Source organism: Talpa occidentalis, unplaced genomic scaffold (assembly GCF_014898055.3).
Source record: "Talpa occidentalis isolate TD23 unplaced genomic scaffold, MPIMG_talOcc4v2.1 talOcc4.14, whole genome shotgun sequence".
In the NCBI taxonomy this organism is placed as follows: Eukaryota; Metazoa; Chordata; class Mammalia; order Eulipotyphla; family Talpidae; genus Talpa; species Talpa occidentalis.
In genome coordinates, this window is record NW_023601433.1 from 7,873,972 (window position 1) to 7,893,398 (window position 19,427).

The 19,427-nt window shown below is 40.6% G+C and overlaps 1 long non-coding RNA gene across 3 annotated transcripts in view; it reads left to right on the plus strand.

The window, feature by feature from the left end:
- Window positions 1-17,032, plus strand: part of LOC119244317 (uncharacterized) — a 30,419-nt gene extending 13,387 nt beyond the window's left edge. For all 3 annotated transcript variants that reach the window (XR_005124937.2, XR_005124939.2, XR_005124936.2), the window contains 2 exons: window positions 9,266-9,425; window positions 16,600-17,032. This is a non-coding gene — a long non-coding RNA (uncharacterized LOC119244317). The remainder of the gene's footprint in view (window positions 1-9,265; window positions 9,426-16,599) is intronic.
- Window positions 17,033-19,427: the final 2,395 nt, after the last annotated feature.

Genomic DNA, 19,427 nt, shown 5'->3' on the forward strand with positions numbered 1-19,427 from the left:
GTGAGGGAGAGAGGGAAAAAGGCAGAGAACACTTAATATTACCCTCTTTGAGATTATTCCGTGGCTCATCTGAGTACCTTCTCATCGTAGTATCTTTTATAGCAGACAGATGAGTCCACCTGCAGAATTGGACACACATACCATTTTGAACATTTAAGAAGTCATCAACAGATCCTACCAGGAAAAATCAACCAATAACATGTTCATATAGCAAGCACCATAAGCCTGCCCTCCCTTTGTCTTTAAGTTCTGTTTTTCAGATGAAAAAAATGAGGGCTAAGGGGAGCAATCGCTTATAGGAGAAACACAAATAGAAAATACCCCATCAGAATCCAGACTCTCAACTTGCAAAGGATAAGCCCCCTGCTGGGTAAATAATCCAGAACTGAGTCAGCGGTTTCATCACACAATAATGCCTGACCTGATATCCCTCTTCAACTCACAGTGGTAAGAGTAAAGTGCAACTTCACAATGACTGTTAAATTGTCGATTCTGCTCCATGTCACTGCCAGGGTCCAGGCTAGAGGTGTAGACACTAGCTCAGCCAGCCCCACAGTGACTACGCTGTTCACACTTACACTAGGGATGCTGGCAAGTGAGGCTGAGCAGTTGGAAACTTCCCTGATGTACTTAGGAGAGAAACCTACCAATGCACCTACAGGCAACATAAAGCACATTTTCCAAGGTGGTGCGGACCTGTGTTTCTTTGCAAACCATAGCTGGCCATGGGGCTGTTCTGGGGAGTGGCTCCTTAGCTGGGCTCTGTTTGTGGGGGTCTAAGTCTTCATTCCGTGGGGCGCTGAGCTACCTGACAGCTCGAGATGCTAAAATTCGTCACGTGTGATGAACAGATATTCTACCCTGAGAGTTCACTCTACTCAGTGGGAAGCTCTCCCACGTTTACCGCTGAATTAAGAAAGGGAGAAAGATTATGACAACATTGTGGATGATTTTCAAAGCCTTTAAACAAAAAAGGGTGATGCTGCATTTGGTGAGCTCTGCATTACAGTGGACTCTGGCTGGCTCTGCCTGCCCAAGTTTTACCAATCCAAACTTGCCTATATTATAGAGCAAAAAAATAAGTTTAGATTAGAACGTAGGGGACTGGAGCTCCAGATGTCATTCCGCCAACAGCTATTTGGCATGGGGTCTGTCATCTTCCTCACCTTGCTGTTCAGCAGCCTAAACCTGTCAAACACAAGTGTCGGGCTAGATCCATCAAGGTCTCTTCTCACTCTGACTTCAGTAATTAGCACTCTAATACAGGTGCTAGTGAAGTGAAATTGTTGAACTATACCTGTGAACTTGTAATAATTAAGAAGTATGGACTCAGTTCTTAAAGTTCAATGCTAGATCTGCACACAAAAAGAAAGAGAAGGAAGCAAGGGGGAAAAGAAGGACTATTGTTGGTAGAGACAGTTACTACAATTTTGAATCTCTCTGTTTCTATATTGTAGGACTAGGAGTCAAGAATTTAATTGTTAAGAAAATGTTAGAACATTTTTAAAGAATTACGTAAAATCTTATATAATGTTCAATTTGTATTGGAAATAGCAACATGAACTTGTGGTTTACAGATGACTGTTTTCTTATCATCTATTATCCTCCATGTATCAATCATCAATCTATCTGTATGTCTATCTGTCTACATTCTATCAATTAACTTTCTACCCATCCATCCATCTGTCCATCCATCCATCCATCAGTCCATCCATCCATTCATCCATTCATCCATCCTTAAATCTAGAAACAACAGTGCCCCACTGGTACAACATTGGGTTATTTATGGAGGTTAAAACTCTAAAGTGAAAGGTTGTTGGGGACAGACTTTTATACACAATGCCAAAATTTCACTGTTGGAGGCAGAATAATGGCCTCACAAAATGTTCCCTGGTACATGAGGATTTGGCAGGTTGTATGGAGAAGGAGATGAAGATGGCAAGATGGCAGATAGAATTAACACTGCCAATCATCTGACATTAAAATATAGAGATTATTCTGGATTGTTTAAATAGACTGAGTTTAATCCAAGCATCCTGAAAAATGGAAGAGGGAGGCAGAGAGAAGATAAGATAAAGACATTTCGAGAAGAATCTGATCAACTTTTGCTGACCATGAGGACAGGGGGTAAAGGGCAAAGAATGCAGGTAGCCTTTAGACAGTGGAGAATGCAAAGAAACAGACTCTCCATGGACACCAGAAAGAAGGTTTCCAACACAGTGATTTTATCCAATGAGTTCAGCGGATTAGACTTCTTACCTCTAGAAATGTAAATGATAACTCGTGTTGTTAATGATGGAGAGTTTGTGATACCTTGTTATCGTCACAATAGAAAACCAATATGATCTCCCTAGACAGCTCTTGTTAATTACAAAAGAGAAGATGCCCTGCTACATTAGATGACTCCAGCAGTTATCACAGCAACCAAACTAAGGAATCAAACAGCCCCACCAGTAAAAGGTCCACTTTACATGATGTGGTTTCTAATGCAATGCATAATGAAACACACACACCATGGAGTGATCTCCACAAGAACGTGCAAAATAAGTGGAAATCAATCCCCTACATCTAATCGCTGGTTAAAATACAGGATATCGGAGATGAAGATAAATAATACCTTGAGCAAACAATCAGACAAATTGAAAATGAAGCATAATCTATAGTAAACTGGTCTAGAGTCTTTAAAAAGTCAATATCATTGAAGAAAAGGTAGAAATGAATTATTCTGGTTGCAGAGAGCTTAAGGATATCAAATGCAATTTGTGAACCATGAGTGGATCCTTGTCCAAAAAACTCATCACAAAAGACATTTTGGAGGCAATTGGGGAATTTTAATATGGACTACATTTTAGATGTTGGGTAACATAGTGGAAATATTTTTAATCTTTAGGTATGATAATGACATTGTGGCTATCTATATCCTTATTTCTAGAAAATGCATTTTGAAGTATTTATAGTGAAGGATGTTTGTCTAAAAAGTACCTTAATGTTTCATTTAAATACAAAAAAGTGAAATGTGGGGAATATTTCACAAATTTTAAATATAGATGGATTGTGCTGTTTATTAATTTACATTTGACACATTTGAAAACAAATGCTGAGAGAAGAAAATAAACTATTTCAAATATTAGACTATTTAAAAATAGGTAATCAATCTAAAACTATTGGAGGGGTCTGAGGAACCAAACTATGATTGCCGATAGCTTGGGTTGTATTGACAATGAAATACATGAGGTGAAAGTGCTCAGAAGTGTTTAGATACAAGTGAGTCTCAATATAGTCAGACTCTGTCTCCAGACCATACCTGTGGGCCTATGCTTTGTCAGGCCAGTGAGTTCCCAAGGCAAGGGCAAACAATAACCAAGCCGAAGCAATCAAAAACTGAAGCAAAGCAATTACCCAAGAACCTAACAATCAACCAAAGTAAAATATTAATATAAACATGGTAGCAATTAAAAACCAAGGACAACTCAATAAGACACTAATGATGCACTGATAACAAAGCTCACTTCCTGGAAATGATGGGAATTCTAACCATCTACTTGCCTACCTCAACCATTGGAGCTCCGCAGCGCAGCAAAGCTTTCTGTAGCAGCCAGACTTCCTGGCACCATGCTGGATTAAGGCCCAGAGTAAGCTCCCTTGACGTGCTAATTTTAGCTTGTCCATATCGCATGTTAGTAACTCTTCATAACTCATTTAATAGCTGTACACATCCAGTGGAATTTCAAGCCATTTGCACACAAGCAGTGCAGAATGAATTCAAAGGTTGGGGTAAGTTCCTGGACCTGAGAGAGGACTTCAAGGGCCTATCAGAGGACCCAAGACTTCACTATGAGAAAGACATATTTTTAAAAAAGATTTATTGATTTATGCATACAAGAACTGGGGTACAGGCCAGAGGTGTGTGGGGATGGGGGTGAGAGGATTCACCAGAGACAGAGTGGGGAACAGAACAGGCAGACTGACTGAAATACACTGCTGAGGGAGCAGCGGGGAGACAGGAGAGGTCTGCTGCGCCATGTGGGTAGCTCCCTGGCCAGGGATAGAACTCGTGCTGCAGTGGCTGCAGATAACTTCACAGGCTGCATCTTAACCCCTTGCACCACCACGGTGGCCTGAGAAAGACATATTTAGAGCCCAAACATTGCAGCAAAATATGTGTGGTTCTGCTCATGTATTTATTCCACAACTAAGGTCACTTTTTTAAACTGTAAAAGGGAGATGGATTTGAGGGTGTATATATTGTGTGATTGGTTGCCCTCTTCTTGGAAAGGCTCTTTCCGTGAGTGTTCTTTTGCTTATTTTCTTTTGTTCATTTTCTCTTTTACTCCTCCCCATGAATCCTACCCCTGAAATGGATGAACGTCATCAGATCCGAGCTAGCAGAGAAAGGTTCAAACTTGGGGAAATAATTTGCTTAGAAACAGAGCCCCACACTGATGTTAACCTTATCCCAGGGAGGGGCAAATGGCTTAAACTGCTGTTAATGTTGACCCACTTGGAAGCACACTTGAGGCTTGTAAGGTCTTGATTCTATCACCAGACACTCTAGACACTGCATGAGACAGAGAGAAGGGACAAGTTGGGGCTTAAACAGAACCCACTTGTAAGGATCTTTCCCACAGAAAACTTATGAACATGAAAAATTTATGAACACCCTTATGAACATCATGGAACTCGTGCCTCCAGAGTATAAACATAAACTTTCCCATAGATATCTGAATGAGAATGTCCATTTCATCATTGATAAAATAGCGCAAAATTGAAGGCGAGCTAAATACCCATCAAGAGAGGAATGTTCAAGAATAGCATGTATCTCTGTACTCTGATACCACACAGCTGTTTAAAGAATGTCATAAATCTACAGGATCTGTAATGAAAAGGTGTCTGAGATACTCTTTTGCAGAGAAAATCTCAAGCTACTGACCAAAATGCATAATAAGATCAAATAGAGTATTTTTGTAAATGCCTAGGAAAGCAAAGCAAGAATCTGCTCTAAACCTTAATTGGCGCTTTCAACAGGAAAGGGAATGGGATTTGTGGTTTGGAGGTAAAAAGACATCTTAGTGCTGTCTAATACAGCTGTTCATGACAGGGACTGCTTGGAATGTGGCCAGTGCGACAGACTAACTGAATTTTTTATTTCATGTATTTGAAGACCGACATGTATTTCTTCTATAATTATAAATAATCACCACAATATAAATGAGGGATAGGACAGAAAGACCCAATGTGGTTTGTTTTATTTTTATTTCATTTTAATTTTTTATTGAAGTAACAATGGCTTGTAACTACATCTATCGAGCAGGTAAACAGCATTACAGCTTGACGTCTGCTTAGCACACCATGATCTCCACCAAAAGCCTAATTTCTATCCACCTCCAGAAAATTGACCCCTTTTACCTGTTTTACCCGTCCCCCCCACCTGCCCATTCCCTATGTGATTTTTTAACCTCTCAGTTCAAATTTCTTCCTTTTTGTTAACAGAGTCACAGGTCACAACTGCTTAGAAAATGCATATTGCTTAAGGTATTGAGAATACGTATAAATGACCTAGAGGGATTTCCATAAATGGCCACATGGAGAAAGAAATGACAAAATGTCCTGCAGTATCACGATCTTCTAACTACTGTCACTGAGCCACATTAATTTTCTGATGGCAGAGTGTAATGCCCGGAACTTGTATCAAATTGCTAACTAGGTCAGCTGAGGAGGCCACCAGCGTCAGAGCTCTGCTGTTAGGAGGGCAGACTTTCTCTGCAGACAGGTAAGGCTGCCTGGCCACCCAGGTCCCAGAAATCTAAGCCCCTCAGTTGCAAATCTCAGAGAGTAGGGAAGTGGGGTTCTGAGCTCCATCACCCTTATGAGCATCACGGAACTTGTGGCTCCAGAGTATAAATATCTGTGTGCGGCTCTCAGTTCCTTGAAGGTGAAAAGTCACTTATTTACTGGTAGTTTCTAAAAGGCAGCATCTCATCCTGCTTTCTTAGTGGCCTGACTGGGGGGTGTGATGGGGGGGAGGGAGAGAGATAACCAGGATGCCGCTGACATTGATATTGTCATGAATCTGACTCATCAAGATATTATATGTATTGACACTGGAATGACCCTGATTGATGGGAAAATGGGGGCAACTGAGATAAAGCGATTCAAGTCGTCATTTAAAGAGCTACCACTTGTTCAGGAATCAATGACAAGTGGGCAATGCCAGGAGAGAGAAAAACCTGCCCATGCAGAGCAGTCCGGGAAATAAAAATTGACAGGAGTCCCGATAAGAAGCTGTAACAGTGTAATCTCCATACAAAGGAGCGAATGCATCTTCCTGGCTTAATTAGGCTGGCGCTGAGCAGGGTGGAGAAACAGAGGGAAGACTTGGAGGAAGGCTGTAGGAGGCATGTGAAACTGAGATATGTGAAGAAAGGCAAGCTTGCTTCTTGGCTTTGAACTTGCATCAAGGACTTGGGGGACATGGAAGAGACATGTGGAGGACAGAAATGTAGGGACACTTGCAAGAGATGTGGGTGAGACCTGTGGGGAGGTGACAATGGCAGCCTTAAGTTGATTTGTACTCTGATTTTGCTCCTTTAGTCACAGACATGCCTGGCCCCTTCTGCCCCTTTCCTATGGGTCCTCACCAGAAGGTTCCTTAGACTTGGGGCAAGTTTTCAGGCCGCAGCAGCCTCGCTTTGGGCCAACCCTGATTGACTGGGCACTTACCCATGAGGGGAGGGGGTGGGTAACTTTGGGTGTTTTATTCCTTCTCTTCTTTCTCTATATGCATGATCCTACTAAAGTCCTTTCACCTTATGAGTCTGTTTTATCTGCATGCAGTAGGTGGCAGAACCTCTTTAGACTGTGCAGGTTTGGGGGTCTTGGGGTATCCTTCTGTCTGCCTCTAATTGTGCTTCTGAAAAGCAGTATAAACACAGGAACCAAGTTGAAACCATTCGAGATGTAGGAACCCCACACCCACAGAGCTGAAGGCTTCCGCAGGACGTGGTGGACACTGCTGGGCACACTGGGCCAAGAAACAGCGACTCCCTACCCTGCCAGGGAACTTCCCAGGCAAGGTGCTACCCACTCTGTTTACAGCTCCCCCCCAGCTTTGCCAAAGTTTTGTAACCTTTCCCCTTGTGCACCAATTGAATTGCAAGCTTTTATTATTATAAATTGGATACCCCTCGATCAATTTACATTGTAGCTAGTGCATTTGGTTTGAGTCCTAGGTGTACACTTCCTGCTTCTGGAAGTGAGCACTCTGGGGTCCTGAACTTGACAGACCACAGGGTCACAGAGCAGTCCTTGCTCTCAGATGTCTCCCAGGCCACCTTGGCTGAGGGGGAGCCCTTGAAGCCATGAGCTAGAATGGGCTTTGAAGGTTCGTGATTCCTCTAAGGGCAAGTGGATGAGCACATGTGACTTGTTAATGAAATTGCAAAAATGAATCCACATCACAGGCGGTTGCAGGGAGAAATGCTTGGCCATAAAAAGATGATGTGCTTTAAAAATTTCCTAGTTGTGGGCCTCCCTGGTAGCGCAAGGGTTATTAAGATCTCAGTGCTATGAAGCTATCAGCAGCCACTGCGGCCTGAGTTTGATCCTGGCCAGGGAGCTGACCTACAGGGCATAGCAGGCCTCTCCCGTCTCGCCCGCTGCTCCCCTCAGCAGTGTATTTCAGTGGATCTGCCTGTTCTGCTCCCCGCTCTGTCTCTGGTGAATCCTCTTACCCCCTGCACTTGTGGCTGCACCCCAGTTCTTATATGCACAAATAAGTAAATTTATACCAATAAATAAATAAAAACAAATCTTTAAAATAAGTTTCCTATTTGAAATGAGGAAGCCAGTCTGTATTTTAGAGGGCTGCTGAGTGTGGAACCCGGGCCATGTTTATAGACATGAGACTGCATGCTGGGGTCACTCACAAACACCAAAGACACGAAACCCCTGATTTTGTAACATACCTGATGCCTCCAAGGACTTGTTCCTTCTAAAGTAAAATAACAAGTTTTTTTTGTTTGTTTTTTTTTTTTTTTTAATAAGTAGCTATAGTGGATATTTTATGGAAGAGTCTCAGAATGACTCTACTTGTGATAAAATTTAGAAATGTGGTGGGCCACGTTTTGGGTTACAGTTTTTGAAATTGCTAATATGCGTCTAAAGCTGCTTTTGACATGAAAATAAATGTAATCTGCCTATTGTAAAGATGCAGGGATACTGGAAATGTTAAAACTCAGTTTCTATTTTAAGTACCTCCTTAAGGCAGACCTTTAGGAATGTAAGATAAAGGATGCAAAGTTTGTCACTTTGCTTAGTTCTAGCAAAAACATCTATATTTACAAATCCCATTCTGAGGAGGCTCCCATGTGGGAGAGGGTCTTCACAGTGTGTTTGAAAACCATCTTGCCTGGGGAGTCACTGGGGGGCGCCAGGGTTTAAAGTACAGCTATTAAGCTATATACGGCCACTGTCGCAAGAGTTTGATCCCCAGCCAGGGAGCTACCAACATGGCGCAGCAGACCTCTCCTGTCTTGCCCGCTGCTCCCCTCAGCAGTGTATTTCAGTCAGTCTGCCTGTTCTGCCCCCCAATCTGCACTCTGTCTCTGGTGAATCCTCTTACCACCCGCCCTTCTCTGGCCTGCACCCCAGCTCTTGTATGCATAAGTAAATAATTTTTTTTAAAAAATAGAAAACCATCCTGCATCTATGGGTAGGGATGTGGCATAGCACTGAGAGCTTCAGATCTTACATGGCAGTTTCTGGGGAAAATAAACCTTTTTCCATATTAGGTTTCAGAGAACAAGCACATTAAAAATTGCATTCAAGGGAAGTCACCATTTGTATAATTGATCAGTTTAGCAAGTGAAATGTTTGTCGTATTGAAAAGGAAAATCCTTATAAACCCTGGATGGTAAATGCTTAAAAAAAAAAAAAAAGAAAAATCCCATATTTAATCAGTCATTGAAATGATGCATCAAATTTGAATCTCCTTTAACTTGCATGACATCATGCCCCAGGGGAGAGAGCTGAAATTAATCAAGGTAATTCTGTTGTATGACCTACTTTGGCATTTTCATCTGATGGAGCCAGGAAATGGGCTGGCTAATAGTCCATTTTGGAGTATTCTAAGATCTTAGCAATTCCATATTTAAGGAGGTTAATAGGATACTAATTGGGGCCGAGGTGAAAAGTTCACAAGAAAAATGAACTCACCTGGGCCGAGGACTCCACACAGGCCCATGGCGCCCTTTCTTGCTTTTTCCAGGGCTTCACCTTGGAACTCAGAGGGGAAGAAATCTCGCACCTGGGGATAGTCAGGAGACCCAGGCAGCTGCAGCTCTGTCTCCCAGCCTTGGGAACAATGCCTGGCCCGAGGCCAGGGTCGCCTGCCACCAGCTCAATCAGCATTCTGCTTCCTAGGAAGTGTAAGTAAAGTAAAACACCCCAAAGGAGAAAATAAGGCTCATGAAAATAAGGTTTATTCCAGAGTTGTTGGGAAAAAAAGCATGTTTTGTTAAGACTTAAGAAGTTTGAATTTAAAAAGTAATTCAGCATCTTTATCATCATTGCTCTAGAAATAGAATTTTTTTCTTTTATAAAAGTCTTCATCATCGTTGCTCTAGAGGTAAAGTTATTTATTTTTTTATAAAAGTGAAAATCCTAGGCCTGGCTCATGATGCTTCTCAAGCCACTGTTCCTGTTCATCAAGATCAATATGGAAGAGATGATAATGCTCTTGCTCAATTGTCTCCCCTGTAAATATTTGCAATAACTCCTGGCCGACTTGGGGAATGTATCAATAGAAAAAGCAGCTCTCTGAAATATTTCCATCTTGCCTCCTTCCTGTGACCCTTTGGCCACATCTGACTGTCTTCCCAGCCTCAGCAGTGTCATTTCTCACCTTATTCTCATTATCGTGCACCCACAGATAACACTGCACTTGCCCAAACATTTCCTTAGTTTTCTCTGTACAGAAAGAGTTAAGAATTTTTCTCCCCTAAAGGATTATGGCGTGTCTTTCCATCTTCCTCTCCAGGTGCAATTCATCTTCCCAGTTTCCAGAAGCGGCTGAGATTTTTAAAAACAGCTGTAATCTGCGGTCATTGATGGTGGAGTAGATTGTTTGCCAAACTATTACCATAACTGTCAACCGAAATCAGAAAAATAATCTCATTGTGCTGGACAGATGCGTTTCCTGCATTATTGATATAGTCACTCCAGAGTAATAGAGAAATATAAAGCATTGTTCTATTTACAAAAGGAGATTGGCCAAGTCCTTGAAAGTGAGCATGAGGGACAGGCACTTACAGGAAGTGAGATATAGTCAACTCGGTAAAAGTTATGTGTCAGAGCCACGTGACCTCCGGAGTCAGCAGGAGAATCTCAGAATCCCTCTCTCTACCCCACCCCGCCTCTTTCAGGCTGGTTTTGTGGTTTGTGCTCACAATGAAGGGGTTCCCAGAACTGATAGGTAGAGAGCCGTGTGGAATTGGTTGTGCATGTTTTCATTCCTCACCCCAGCAGTCCCTGACATGCCAACTCCTTTACCGTGTTCACCGTCCCTGGATATGGGGTTCATAGCTCTGGACCACTACATTATGGAATAATTGAATTTGTTTATTTAAAGCTGTGACCCCAACAGTCTGTGGGAGCAAAGAGTTAAATATGCCTTCTGCCTCCCGGCCTTGCAAGGAGGCTCTGTTGTCTTAGGTGCTCGGCTGCTGCTCCACCATAATTTGATCTATGAATGATGCGGTGCGATTCTATTTGTTGAGCACACAAACCATGCAGCATGGGACACTCACATTTATTATCTCTAATCCACAGAATACGTCCGCCCAGGCAGGGATAGCTTTTGAAGGCTGCATTTCACTGCTAGAGAAATGGATGTTCAAAAAGGGGCCAGAGATCTGAGGTCACACAACTCTTAAATAATTAATGTGGAATTTGAATTCAGATCTAATTCCAGAGTCAATTCTGCTAGATCATGCTCCCTTCCATTTTATTGAGATATAGGCAAAGATTATATTGTTCATTGGAATATTTTCCTCTGTCCAATGCATCTTTCCCCAAATATTTATAACCACACACACACACATAAACACACACACAGAGACACATACAGACACAAAGTCATTTTCCTTACAGAATAAAGAAGCAGTGTCTGGCTTCCCCAAGCATACCCAGAAGGGCAATTTAATAGGATGAGCCGCCCATCACCAGCTCCTGGATTCTGCCCAAATGAAATGGTTCTAGATATTTCTGGACAGAAGTTTGTGAGTTTTGACATCTCCAACCTGAAACCCTGACAGGGAGTCTAATTTTAGGAAGAGTAATTCTAACCCAGGCAAGTCAAAATCGCAGTTTCCTCTGCTTTTATAAGAAGGGGTAGTCCTGACATACTTCTGAAGAACAGCCTGGAAGTTCATTTCTTAATAGGCCAGAAATATGCCCTAAGCCAGAATTCCTGTGAAAATGTTGAATAGTGTTCTTAACGGAAACTTAATACAAAATTGGAGGTCATATGACAAATAAATTTATACACCTCCCCCCCAAAGATCTGTCATTATTTCTGTCTTTTTCTTTGGTTGAGTATGATTTCCAGGGAAATGAGACAGCCTGTTTGGAATAAGAGAGATGGAGGAGAATGAGTACTGTAGAGGGTTGGAAAGGCCCATTTACAGGATAGTTCTCCAATTAGGTAGTTCAGTTCCTCCCGGAGTGTGGTGGCTTTGATCCAAGCACAGTCTTGCTTGATTTGCTCTCTGGTCCTGCATGAGGAGACCCCAAGTGTAAAGCAAACAACTGGCTGGGCCCCTGCACAGAGACACACACCTGCGCCTAGAAGCAGCTGAGCCAATCAGCCACTGCCATGGCCGGGGCACATTCAGCCTGGGCCGGAGGGACAGTCGGGGCCAGAGGGATGATGGTCAGGGCTAGAGGAACAGCCTGGGCCAGAGAATGGTCTGAGCCAGAGGTCTCTGGAAACTGCAGCAGGTAAATAGGGGAGAGAAATGAAGTAAGACATCCCCCAACTTACACATCACATGTATATACTTTTCTCATTTTCACACCATAGTTTCGGGCTCCCTTTCTTAAAACATCTTAAAGCAACATTTGCAAGAAGTAACAATTATTGAATACAGCCCATTTTCAAAAGGTAACCTTTTCCCTTGTTTAAATAAGAAAGATGGAAAATTATGCAAGCAGATGATAAGCTGATGGGCTGCCATTGTTTTCCTATAGTTCCATCAACTTAAGTAATGAGGATTTAACAATTATGTTAAAATCGCCAAGCTTTTGTCCATTTTCTTCTTTTACATGTATCAACTTCTGTTTCATGCTGCTTGTAGCTGTTATTAGGTAGATATGCATTTAGAATTGTTAGGTTTTCTTGATGAATTTATACTTTTGTCACAATGAAGTGCTTTTCTTTATATCTCTCATAACTAACTCTTATCTTTGATATTGCTATAACTGCATTAGCTTTCTTACTGATGGAGTGGTATATTTTTCATTTGCACCTTTTTATTTTCAACCCATCTGTGTTTTTGTATTTTAAATGTGTTTCTTATAAACAACATGTAGATGAATCTTACTTTTTTAAAAAACCTATCTGATGGTGTCTGCCTTTAATTGGAGTAATAAGACCATTCACATTTAATGTAATAATTGATATGTTTTTTTAATCATCTGTCTTTTATATGTTTTCTTTAATTTCCTTTTGTCTTGGCTGTTAGTTGTTCTTTCCTTCCTTCTTTGAGTGGGTCCCAGATTTTTAAATTTTCCATTTGTCTTGTGTGTTGACTTTTTAGCTATCCTCTCTTTTCAGTGTGTGTCGTAGAGATTGCAGTCATTAGCTTATCAGTTATAAGTCATTATGCTTTGTGTTCAAATCACATCAGGCTTCCTATGTATAGTCATAACTTGCTATGGTATTTCTTGACCTGACTTCTTTTTTTGAATCATATTTTTCTAGAATTTCAGATACAAATCCTGTAGATTAGCAGTTCATAACCTTTATTGTGGGCCATAGAGACTTTTAAGAAGCAGAAGAAAACTCTAAATCCACACCCATGGATCTGCATGCACACACACACACAACCACACATGATTTTGCATGGAACTGTGAGAGATTCATACCCACATGGAACCTAGCTCATATGATGAAGTTTCCCTTTCAACCAGTGTTCATCGGGAATCTGAATGAGAAGCTTGAGCTAGTACTTGAAAAATAAATGCAAAATAACAGGAATGTTATTAGAGGATAAAAATGAACAGAAGGTAGATTTAAGGAGGAGAGAGATGGAAAAGATAAATTAAGAATTAACCCAGAATTTATTTATCGGTATACTTTTCGCATCCCATTGTGATGCCTTTACTATGGGTCATACCAGTGTTTTAGCCAGGTGCTTTATAAACTTACCTTAAAGTCTCCAAATAACCCAAAAATTTTTATAGCTTAAAAGCTTTTGGACTTTAAAAGTTTAATAAACTGGAGTCCACAATTCCATAGCATCTATGCAGATCCAGAATTTATGTTGCCTTCTTTTGGATTCCAACCTATCAATCTTTCCTCTTTTGCAAAGAGTTTTATGTATTTTCTATCACCTTGTTTCTATAAATACTTATTTTAGTTGAAGAACAATGTGCAATATGATGTCACTGTAATCCAGAGCACCTTTGGGTGTGGTGAAGGGGGTGAGTGATTTCTACTAAACTGAGGCTGGGAGGTGCCTTTTCCTGTAAGCTGGTCCCCGGGCACCTTCTCTATCCTGAGCTCTTAGATAAGTAAGTAGTGCAATTGTTGGATGGAATAAAGATGAATTGACTCATCCTCCAGGTAAAGAGGGAATTAATTGTTCTGCTTATGGGCACCATAAATTATTGCTTAGTACATTTTCTGATAGCCCATGGCCAGGAACAGGATGTCCCTGTCATTGACAAAATTTGATTTGTCATCCAGACTCATGGCATCCTGCTAACATGCATATATAACTGGCCACTGGGAATAGAATCTTTTCTACTGACTTGCTGGGAGAACTTAAGAGAAAAAAAGAAGTACCTCAAAATGTCTGCTTCCTAGAAAACAGAAAATAACATCTTAAAAGGTAGCCAACATTCACAAAGCAGCTGAAAATTGTCACCTTCATAGAATTGTGATAGAAAAGTCCTATTTGTCCATACACAACCATTACTACAGTGTGGTAGGAGACTCAAGGAAGTCACCAAAACAATTAAGAACCAATACAATTAACCTTTATATTTCGACATTGACCCAGTCTTCATAACTGGGTCTTCAAATCTGGAATACCCCAGCCCAGAGCCTAAGTATGTTTGTTTGCACACACACACACACACGCACACACACACATATATTCTTGCTCAGACACACCAACTGCAATAGCATTTTTAATTGAAAAGCATAAATTTGGACTGCTAAATCTATTAACGATTTGTTTTAATTAGGAACCCAGCTGCTTCCTGAGATTTTGCAGTCTGGGTTTCAGAACTTTTGCCATACTGAAAATGAGTCTCCAGTGGGTTGCTTCAGTCTTTCAGATCAGCATTTTTAAAGACTTGTTGGAAGGGGGAGCTGCAAATGCTTCTCTGCTGTAAAATTACAGCTGCTTTTGTCCTTGGGTGAGGACGGGCTGCTTTGTTAGTATAGCCAGCCTGACCCTAACCTCTGGCTTGGGCATGTGAAGTCTAGCAGACTGCCTGTTCCTTGGGTCATTTTACTTAGAGATCTTACCAACTTGGCTTACAAGGAGGCAGTATCGAGGCCGATTTGAGGACCCTACTTATTCCGTTGTCGACAGGGGGAGCTGTTACTTAATTGAAGTCTAAAGCATTGAGAGTATCCATTTTTCTTTTAATACTTCACTAGCTAAGGAGATAGTTCTCTGCATGTCCATTCTGGGAAGTAGGGCCTGAGAAGAAACACTGGTTTCTTTTACGATGATTGCCTAATGCCAGCAAAGCAACTTATCTTTTGGGTAACATTAAACAGAGTCTAACACATCCTGCTCATCAGAGACCATGGAAGCCATTCATTATTCATTTACTCGCTTGCTCATTTATTTCCTCCATGCTTATTGACTGACCATATGTAAAAATTCACGCTGCTAGGAATATGAAGATTAGTGTGGTTCACTTCTGCCTTTCGGGAGTTTATAGTCTAATGTGTGAAACACAGAGGCTGGGGGGAAAAAGTTACTGTAGAGTGTGACACAAATGCTAACAGGATCACACACAAAATGTTCTGGGAAAATAGGTAAAATGATCGGGATAGAGGATGGAATTCAGGAGAGACTGAGCGTGTAGTGCTAGGAATGTCATCATTCCATATGGGTTGAATGAATATTCATAAAAGGAAGAAGATGGCTGAGTGGATGGGAAGAAAAATGAGCTGACAGGGAAGTGGGGTGGAGATCAGGCCATCTAGGAAAAGTGGTTGGAGACAGGACATGGTGGAATCGGGAATCATGAGGACCTCCATGTCATTAGAGCAGGGGAGCATGGAGAGAAACTTCTCTGGTGCCAAGGGAGCCGTACAAGAGAAAACAGAAGCTGAATATGAACAGCTTTTGTGCCATGCTGAGGACTTAGACTTGGTTACCAAGAAGTTGCTGCATGAAGGGGAGATGAAGTCAGATCTGAATGATCTAGATTGGTCATTTGGGCAATGATTTCTATGATGATATAAAAATGTAAAACAAGAAGCAGAACAGAAAAATATACTTGAAGATATTTTCCAGTAATATGAAACTCATCTAGAAATGTGAACTAAAGATTGTGCCAGATTGGATATTTAGAAAACAATCAGCAGTACCTGGAAGCTAATTGAATGTGGGGCATTAACAATGTTTTATGACAAAGTATTCTACTTTGTACTCTTTGGTGAGTACAGAAACTTCTCTCTACTCTTTTCCAAAACATTGATGCATATTGATCAACTGTAATGGATTGCTTGCTAGCTATTTGTAGCAGTCATATAGCAATTTAAAGAAGATTGCAGTGAAGGACAGAATTTTGCCTACCCAGTGTCAATATTTTAATAAATTCAATTATGGTTGTGATATTTACAAGTGGGATATTTGGGATATTTGGATTCCTATAAGCATATTCATAACTTTTAAATCTATTAACATAAATATATTTCAATATTAATAGGAAATAACTGTCAAATAGGTGTTGGTCAATTACATCCTCGGGCATCCTCACTGCCCACTTTCCCAGAAGTAAGTTTCAATGAGATGTTGCCAGGTTCACTCAACATGTCGTCTCTGGCTGCTTTGGTGTTACAAGGGCAGAATTGAGTCTTTGTAACACACTGTATGGGGGTGAGGGGGAGTCTCAAGTATTTACTAGCTGCCCCTTTACAGTAGGAGTTTGTTGCTCCCTGAACCAGAATCTAGGCATCCCTCATACTTGTGGAGGTTTGACCACCCTACATTGAGCAAACTGTGAGTGCCATGTTTTCAATTGTGTGTTCTGATTTCGTTTCTTTGTCATGTGTTGGTAATTCTTGCAAAATTTCAGACATTTTCATCATTACTTTATCTGTTATGGTGATCATTGCTCTTTTGATCTTAGATGCTGCTGTTGTCCTTGCTCAGGATGCCATGGATGACACCCATGTAAGACAGTGAACTCAATTGGTAACTGTGTGTACTTTGTGCATTGACTGGTAATCCCCCACTGCACCCCCATCTCTCTTTCCTCAAACCTTCCCCTAGGGTCCAACAATATTGAAATTAGACCAATAACTAAGCCTACAATGGCCTGTAAGAGTTCAAGGTAAAGGAAAAGTGAATTGATGCAGCAACCTTCCTGCTGTCTTATTTTAACAACTTCCCACTGTTAATGGACCTCAGGACAGGATATACATAAATTTTCTAAGGTTGGGAAACCAAAATATTCATGTGACTTGCTTTATTGAGATATTGTTTGATTGTGGTGATCTGGAGACAATTCTGAAATATCTCTGAGGTGTGCTTGTATCAGAAAGTTCTTATCCTAGAGAGTTGGAAACTGGAAACTCAAAGGAAAAATGCATTAATTATTTGGAAAGTGGGTGTAGTCCTGTCCCATTGCTTGTAGATACTTGGGCGAAATTGGAGTAATGTTCAGAACTCTTTGGTAGAAAATTTATTCATTCAGGCCATTGGTTGGTATGAGATGGGAGGTATTTTGTGTGTGAGTGGCCAAGAACAGTGAATCTAGAAGAGTGGGGTGACCCTGTGAAGGGTCACAGGATCCTACAGAGCTTCAGCCACCATCTGGGCACCCCAAGGAGCAGCCACAGGAGGGCAGCAAAGTCACATGACATTAAAAATATTTACTAGAGAGCAATAGTGGTGGGCAGTGTGTACATTAAAAATTTGGCATTTGGCATTTGCTGTGATGGCCAACGACCTCCAGTAGGAATTTCTTCAGCACAAATATAAAAGCCCAAGAAGCTCTAGTGGATCCAAAATAAGAAAGACTCAGAAGTAAAATCTATGTTTGGGAGAAGTCAAACAGGTGAAAACAAGGAAGAGCTTTGGTGAGGACAGAGTGCCAGTGTGTGGTAGTGAGGGTCTTATGTCAGAGAGCAACATGGATACACAGTCATATAAACACTTAATGTTCTCATTTCGACTGATTCCTTCACAGGAAGAAAGATGAACTACACCCCCCTTCCAGGGGAAAATACAGTGTCTTTATTTTATTTTTTTAAAATAATGAGCTTTGAGAAATAGTATTTGTTTTCTTTTGCTGTTTCTTTCCACAATGTTTCTTTATTTTGTAGCTTATTTGTGCCAACTATGACACTAGAGTAGTGAGCTGGATATAAGAATAAAAAAATGATGGATTTATTTTATAATTTTAAAGTTACACCCAAGCCAAGAACAATAACCATCTCTGAAAAAAAGGCATAATTAAAATTTTGATTTTTTTTCCATTTCTTGCTTAGCTTTACCTATATATTAAGCCACTTGCCATTCCAAGGTGTTGACAACAGAATATTTTGTTTGGAAAACAGAAATTCCTCATTTTATTAGTAAAACATGGCTTTAAAATAAATTTGTATTATATATTTCACTAAATGTCGAAGTCATTAGAATACTAATATCTATATTACAGCTGAACTAGTCACTTCTTAAATGTGATCTGGCTATTGTTGACTCTGTCCTAATTACTTCTTGTCACTGGTGGGCGTTTCTTGTTTGCAAGTACATCTGTAATAAATGTTTGCTGAAACAACTATTTTTATGTCCCTGATATTTTGAGGAAAAAGTTAATAATTATGTGCTACTTCTTGACCAGGGTCAATTTTAGCCATATCTTTCTAACTGCGAAAAAATGACTGCTAGTTAATTCTAACATTTAAAAATGTGAATTATTTTTATTATTAAATTGTTCCAATAGTTACAGCCTTGGACTTTGGGAGCTAGAAGGAATTTTAGTAAAAACAATTGACTTAGTAACATTTTGGGAGTGAGTGTATATAAGAGTGTGTATTTCAGCTCTGAGACAGCCATAAAAACAACCCAAATGCCCAAAAATAGATGACTGGATCAAGAAGATGTGGTACATATATACCATGGAATATTACTCAGCATTCAAAAAAGATAAACACATGCAATTTGCAGCAACATGGATGGCGCTGGAAGGGATCATGCTCAGCGAAATAAGCCAAAAAGAAAAAGAAAAATACCGGATGGTCTCACTCATAGCAGGAATCTAGAAAACTTAAATAAGGGACCAGGAAAATGAATAACTACAAGAAAGTGAAAATCAAAATCAACAAAAAACTATGAACCAGAGACACTTTTAGGGGGGCGGGGGTGGGAGGGGAGGGATTGGGGTCAGAATGGGGGGGCTGCAATTGTATGGGGAATATAACAATAAAATTTATTAAAAAAAAAAAAAAGAAAAAAAAAAAAAAAAAAAGCCCTAAAAAGGTGTATACATATATTTATATCTTTTATTTGATGACCATCATCTCTGTAAAACTCTAAGAAAAATAGTGATAAAATTGCGTTTTATGCTAAATATAACTCTTCTATTGTGATTTATTTATTTTTTTAAAGATTTATTTATTTATGTATACAAGAACTGGGATACAGTCCTGAGGTGAGGGGGGGGGGTGAGAGGATTCACCAGAGGCAGAGTGGGGAACAGAACAGGCAGACTGACTGAAATACACTGCTGAGGGGAGCAGCAGGGAGACAGGAGAGGTCTGCTGTGCCGTGTGGGTAGCTCCCTGGCTGGCTGGGGATGGAACTCGTGCTTCACAGTGCTGTGCCTAACCCCTTGCGCCACCAGGGAGGCCCTCTTCTATTTTTTTTTTTAAATAATTCTCTAGAGTAGCCTAACTTTCTCATCTTGTATCCTCTCAGATTTGTATGCTTTTCCTGTTTCAATGAAATGAAAAT